Below are 7,235 nucleotides of genomic sequence, written 5' to 3' on the forward strand. Positions count from 1 at the left end.
AATACATTTTTATTGTATTGTACATAGACATATTTAGGAAACTACACAACAAGCCGCTAACTAACTGACTGGAGATATATTTTGGTAAAATTGCATGGCGTTTTTTCTACAGAGGTATGAGCGCAACAAGACGAGCGCACTGCGCACGCGGTGGACTCCTTTGAAGGCGCGCATATTCTGTAGCCAGTTTCAAGAGGGAGACAGAGAAGGAGGAGATTATATGAAGCGCATTAATGACAGGGAGGCATGTGTAAACCCTGACAGATATAAACATGGGGGGGGGGGGGGTCCATTAATCTCGCCTGTGCCCCATGTAGGTGTGAAAATTGATTGCATTCTGGGTATGAGCCAGGAGCCCAGCTCTGTCTGATGCAGGGTTCTTACATCATGAAAATCCTGGAAAAGTCATGGAATATAAAAATTGTGTTTTCCAGGCCTGGAAAAGTTTTGGGAAAATGTTCACATCTGAAAAGTTGTGGAAACGTAATGGGAATGAATTTAATCATTTCTGTTAATGTAATTTATGTAGGCACAGTTTTAAAATATTTAATAAATCAAATAAAAATCAACAAATCAGCCAGGATCAGAATAACACTAGTGCATCTATTTGAGCGCATCACGTGCATAGTGCCAGACTAGTGGGCAGTTGCTCAAGGAGAGAGAGCTATTCGGACTTTGTAGCAGCAGGTAGGACTAGCCTATAAAATATGAGAGAACAGATTAAGTAGCTAATTCAAAATATATATTGTACGTTCAAGTTAACTGTTTAGCAATTATTAGAGTGTGTTAATGTTTTCGTAATGTCCAAAACCTTTCCACCGACACTCACGAATAAGGCCGTAAAAAGTTTATTTACTTTTTTGAACGATGTATTTAAACGATTCATTTTGACAAAACGAAGTATTCACTTCGCCATTGTATTAGTTGGGTTTCGGTTCAATCGCGGTGAACATTCATTTTAGGAAAAATATTAGATGTAGCCTTTCTTGTGGAATATGGGCCTTCAAAACTTGTTTTGTACAGTGCCTTCGGAAAGTATTCAGACCCCTTGACTTTTCCCACACTTTGTTAAGTTACAGCCTTATTCTAAAATGTATTAAATAAATAAAAATCCTCAGCAATCTACACACAATACCCCATAATGATAAAGCGTTAACAGGTTTCTAGAAATTGCTGCACATGTACATACAGTTGAAGTCAGAAGTTTACATACACTTAGGTTGGAGTCATTAAAACTCGTTTTTCAACAACTCCACAAATTTATTGTGAACAAACTATAGTTTTGGCAAGTTGGTTAGGACATCTACTTTGTGCATGACACAAGTCATTTTTCGAACAATTGTTTACATACAGATTATTTCACTGTATCACAATTCCAGTGGGACAGAAGATTACATATACTAAGTTGACTGTGCCTTTAAACAGCTAGGAAAATTCCAGAATATGATGTTAGGGCTTTAGAAGCTACCGATAAGCCATTTGACATCATTTGAGTCAATTGGAGGTGTACCTGTGGATGTATTTCAATGCCTACCTTCAAACTCAGTGCCTCTTTGATTGACATCATGGGAAAATCAATAGAAATCAGCCAAGACCTCAGAATTTGTTTTTGTAGACCTCCACAAGTCTGGTTCATCCTTGGGAGCAATTTCCAAACGCCTGAAGGTACCACGTTAATCTGCACAAACAATAGTATGCAAGTATAAACACCATGGGACCATGTAGTCATCATACTATCGTACCATGGTACTATCGACAACCTGAGAGGCCGCTCAGCAAGGAAGAAGCCACTGCTCCAAAACCGCCATAAAAAAGCCAGACTACGGTTTGCAACTGCACATGGGGACAAAGATCTTACTTTTTGGGGAAATGTCCTCTGGTATGGTCAAAAATAATGACCGTCGTTATGTTTGGAGGAAAAAGGGGAGGCTTGCAAGCCGAAGAACACCATCCCAAACGTGAAGCACGGGGTGGCAGCATCATGTTGTGGGGGTGCTTTGCTGCAGGAGGGACTGATGCACTTCACAAAATAGATGGCATCATGTGGGAGGAAAATTATGTGGATATATTGAAGCAGCATCTCAAGACATCAGTCAGGAAGTTAAAGCTAAAATGTATTTGGCTAAGGTGTGTGTTAACTTCTGACTTCAACTGTATGTATATAATTTTTTTTTTTAAATGTCACTTTACGACCACGAGGTCGAAGGAATTGTCTGTAGAGCTCAGAGACAGGATTGTGTTTTGGCACAGATCTGGGGAAGGGTACCAAAAAATGACTGCAGCATTGAAGGTCCCCACGAACACAGTTGGCTCCATCATTATTAAATGGAAGAAGTTTGGAACCACCAAGTTTGTCCCTAGAGTTGGCCATCTGGCCAAACTGAGCAATCGGGTTAGAAGGGCCTTGGTCAGGAATTGACCAAGAACCTGATGGTCACTCTGACAGAGCTCTAGAGTTCCTTTGTGGAGAAGGGAGAAACTTCCAGAAGGACAACCATCTCTGCAGCACTCCACCAATCAGACCTTTATGGTAGAGTGGCCAGACGGAAGCCACTCCTCAGTAAAAAGCATGTGACTGCCCGCTTGGAGTTTGCCAAAAGGTACCTAAAGACTCTCAGACCATGAGAAACAAGATTCTCTGGTTTGATGAAACCAAGATTGAACTCTTTGGCTTGAATGCCAATCGTCACGTCTGGAGGAAACCTGGGACCATCCCTACGGTGAAGTGTGGTGGCAGCATTACGCTGTGGGGATGTTTTTCAGCGGCAGGGACTAGTCAGGATCGAGGCAGATGAACGGAGCAAAGAGATCCCTTGATGAAAACCTGCACCAGAGTGCTCACGACATCAGACTGGGGTGAAGGTCCACCTTCCAACAGCACAATGACCCTAAGCACACAGCCAAGACAATGCAGGAGTGGCTTCGGGAAAAGGTGTGTGCTTGCTTCAGCTGAATAAAAATGATTGTAGCCTGCCATAGCCATTTGATCTTTGATATATTGAATGAGCCAAATTATTTCAAAAGGCATGAAACGTATTTGATTGTAATGTTACAATGTTTTACATCAAGGGTAATCAACCATCCTCCAGGAGAGCTAATGGGCGTGCAGGTTTTTATTCCAGTCCCCCTCTAACAAACCACATTTTAGTAATGAGCTGCTCAACCGGACCTTGATAAACTCTCTGATGTTTTTGAGCAATGCTTGATCAAAAGCCTGCACACCCAGTGGCTCTCCAGATGTGAGGGCAGATTACTGATCGTTTTACTGTTTCGTCCGATGACGTGAGGTGCCTGAAACTCAGGCTCTTAGTATGACAATGTCATGGCTAATATCATCCAAAATAAAGGCCCGAGGTAAACTACCTGTTGCAAGTTATCAGCATGCAGCAAGCATATATGATTTTCTTTTTTTTTAAGCACCTAGGGGCTGTGTTGATGCAAACCTTCATCTAATTCAAATCAAATTGTATTCGTCACATGCTTTGCCAGTAACAGGTGTGGGCTAACAGGGAAATACTTACTTACGGGCCCTTTCCAACAATGCAGCGAGAAAGAAAAAAGAGAAATAATAGAAAAGTAAAACATGTAATAATAAAAGTAAAACTATATACACAATGACTATGGTGATGTACAATGGGTACAGAGCTGATGTGCAGGGGGATGAGGTAATTGAGGTAGATACAGTGCCTTAAGAAAGTATTCAGACCCCTTGACTTTTCCCATATTTTGTTACGTTACAGCCTTATTCAACAATGGATGAAATAAATTAAAATCATCATCAATCTACACACAATATCCCACAATGACAAAGCGAAAACAGGTTTTTAGACATTTTTGGTAATTGTATAAAAAATTTAAAACATACCTTATTTACATACGTATTCAGACCCTTTGCTATGAGACTCAGGTGCATCCTGTTTCCCTTGATCATCCTTGAGATGTTTCTACAACTTCATTGGAGTCCATCTGTGGTAAATTCAATTGATTGGACGTGATTTGGAAAGGCACACACCTGTCTATGAGGTCCAACTGTTGACAGTGCATGTCAGAGCAAAATCCAATCCATGAGGTCTGTAGAGCTCCGAGACAGGATTGTGTCGCGCCACAGATCTAGGGAAGGGTACCAAATCATTTCTGCAGCATTGAATGTCCCCAAACTGAACAATCGGGGGAGAAGGGCCTTGGTCAGGGAGGTGACCAAGAACCCGATGGTCACTCTGACAGAGCTCTACAGTTCCTCTGTGGAGATGGGAGAACCTTCCAGAATGACAGCCATCTCTGCAGCACTCCACCAACCAGGCCTTTATGGTAGAGTGGCCAGACGGCGGAGGCCACTTCTCAGTAAAAGGCACATGACAGCCCACTTGGAATTTTCCAAGAAGCACCTAAAGACTCTCAGACCATGAGAAACAATATTCTCTGATCTGATGAAACCAAGATTCAAGTCTTTGAAGCATGGTGGTGGCAGCATCATGCTGTGAGGATGTTTTTCAGCGGTAGGGACTGGGAGACTAGTCAGGATTGAGGGAAAGATGAACAGAGCAAAGTACAGAGCGATCCTTGATGAAAACCTGCTCCAGAGCGCTCAGGACCACAAACTGGGGCGAAGGTCCACCTTCCTACAGGACAACAACCTTGAGCACACAGCCAAGATAGCGCAGGAGTAGCTTCGGGACAAGTCTCTGAATGTCCTTGAGTGGCACAGCCAGAGACCGGACATGAACCCGATCGAACATCAGAACCCAAATACAGATGTGCCAAACTTGTAGCATCATACCCAAGAAGACTTGAGGCTGTAAGCGCTGCCTAATGTGCTTCAACAAAGTACTGAGTAAAGGGTCTGAATTCTTATGTAAATGTAATATTTTCATATTTTTTTTAAATAAATACATTTGCACAAAATTTGAGCAACCTGTTTTTGCTTTGTCATTATGTGGTATTCTGTGTAGATTGACGAGGGGGAAGAAACAATTTCATCCATTTTATAATAAGGCTGTAACGTAACAAAATGTGGAAAAAGCCAAGGGGTCTAAATACTTTCCGAATGCACTGTATGTACATATAATTGGGAATAAAGTGACAGATAGTCAACAGTAGCAGCAGTGTATGTGATAAGTTAAAACATTTGTGCAAAAGGGGTCAATGCAGATAGTCCGGGTTGCTATTCAGCAGTTTTTTAGGCTTGGGGGTAGAAGCTGTTCATGGTCCTGTTGGTTCCAGACTTGGTGTATCTGTACCGCTTGCCGTGCGGCAGCAGAGAGAACAGTCTATGACTTGGTTGGCTGAAGTCTTTGACAATTTTTAGGGCCTTCCTCTGACACCTCCTGGTATAGAGGTCCTGGATGACAGGGAGCTTGGGCCCAGTAATGTACTGGGCTGTACGCACTACCCTCTGTAGTGCTTTTTGAATGGATGCCAAGAATACCAATCGGTGATTTAGCCAGTCAAAATGCTCTCAATGTATAACTTTTTGTTACGGATGTAGCAGCCCACATCTAGTTGGCTTGTGTAACTGAGCAGCTCGCGGCTGGGTTTCCCTTTGTAATCTGGGATAGTTTGCAAGCCCTGCAATTTAAGATCTTAAAGTTCACATTAGGCATATGTAATCTAAATAGCCTACAATATAGTAGAAGTATGTAAAGTTTCAAAAGTCAAATAATAAGAATATTCTCGGTTTCCATGGTTGTCTCGGTTTTATTTCACACTGAAAGACACTTTACAGTTTCCCATTTTTCAAATTTCCCATTCTGCTCTATATGTGCCTCTATGGACCGGTACTGATGTGAAAGCCACTGCTGAGTCTGCACGATTCCTCTGTAGACTACTGACAGGAAATGCAATAATCAGGAAGACAATGAGAGTTTATCTAACGAAGGGAAACCATGGAGTTGATCCATATCAGACCGTGCCGCAGGTAATTGCGCCTCTAATTCCGTTGCCACCATTATGGTTCAAGACCTCACGTGGCCTCTCAAATTAAGTTAGTGTCTGCCAGCCTCCTTATAGCCAAAGCCCTTGGTGCTAATACGCAGATGGTTAAATAATGAAACAAACCGTGAAATTATGAATACATGGGGCATACTTAGAACTTTCCTTCTTTTTTCAAGAGCTTCAGCACTTCCCAAGGCAATTATAACATGCATTAGAGCCCATAGGCTTTGGCAAATTCCTCTGACTGGCTTGCAAACCACTCAAACAAATGCACATGGTTGTTGACCTTGTTTTAAAGTGAATGTCAATTCGCGAGCAAGAAGCCCCATTTTCTCATTTTAAATCGAAGGAATCCCAAAAGGCTTACAAGTCGTAGCCAGAAGAGGGTGTGAAATCCCCCTAAACAAACAGGCTAGAGCAGAAGCCTTGGTTAGCACACGATATTGCAATGTATTGTAATGTAAATGGTATTCTAAAATACCTCTCAGATTACAGATATGGCCACAGTCTCTACAAGGAGAGCTCTTCTGCCCATTCAGGGCAGGCCAGCCAGGCAGATGCTGCAAACCTACTAGCCACGGGCTACAAACAAGTTTCAGCAACTATGTTTCCATGTGATTTAGCCACAATTTTGTAAACCTGACTAATTCAGGGCTCTCCAACCCTGTCCCTGGAGAGCTAGCATCCTGTAGATGTTGTGAAAAATAACTTATAGAACTTAGCTATGCCCAATATTTCTTAATCATAGGCCTGAAAAGCAGGTGAAACAACATCATTGTTCAAGTGTCTGTGTGTCGTCAGACTTCTTTGAGGTATAGCCATTAGCCATCCATCAGCAATAGACAGCAATATACCATGTCTGTCCCTCGGACACAGAATAGAAATCCATTATTGATTTGCCTCCCATCTAGACGGTAATTAAGTTCCATCCATGGCTGAAGCATAGCTGCAGTAAATGCCCTCAATGGCATTTGAGGCTGCCTTCCTGGCACTAAATTCATCATTTGTCTAAGTACTACCAAGCATCAATATTCCCAACACCGCGGTAGCCCTGGTGTCAGGGGCTCTTAATCATCACCTAGTCCATTAAATATCACAATTCTGCAATATCACCTGTTATTTATAACGCCGCCTCCCTCTGTCCACTGTCATTAATGAAGCTTTCAATTATGGTCTCCACGCTAATGTGGGTGAACAAGTGGAATGGGGAAAAAGTTGTATGAATGGGGTAAAAATGGATTGGTATCAATGGGCTCAAATGTAAGAGAACAGGACGTAAGCACAAGGGATGGACAGTAAAACAG

Source organism: Oncorhynchus clarkii, chromosome 10 (assembly GCF_045791955.1).
Source record: "Oncorhynchus clarkii lewisi isolate Uvic-CL-2024 chromosome 10, UVic_Ocla_1.0, whole genome shotgun sequence".
NCBI lineage: Eukaryota > Metazoa > Chordata > Actinopteri > Salmoniformes > Salmonidae > Oncorhynchus > Oncorhynchus clarkii.